This window comes from Eimeria mitis, genomic scaffold (assembly GCF_000499745.2).
Source record: "Eimeria mitis Houghton genomic scaffold, Emh_scaff4714, whole genome shotgun sequence".
NCBI classification, from domain to species: domain Eukaryota; phylum Apicomplexa; class Conoidasida; order Eucoccidiorida; family Eimeriidae; genus Eimeria; species Eimeria mitis.
Window position 1 is genome coordinate 1,922 of NW_013573017.1, and position 268 is coordinate 2,189.

Consider the following 268-nt stretch of genomic DNA (forward strand, 5'->3'; position numbering starts at 1 on the left):
TAAATAAATAAATAAATATCAATATAAGTATCAATAAGTAAATAAATAAATAAATATAAGTATAAATAAATGAGTGTAAATAAATAAAAAAATATAAATATAAATAAATTAATTATTTTTTTAATTAAATTAAATATTTTTTATATATTTTCTCTCTTATTCACTCCTTGCATACATCTTTTTCTCTTTATTTTTTTTCTTTTTTCTTTTTTCTTTTTTCTTTCTTTTTCTTTTCCCTTTATTTTTATAAACACCCACCCACCCACCC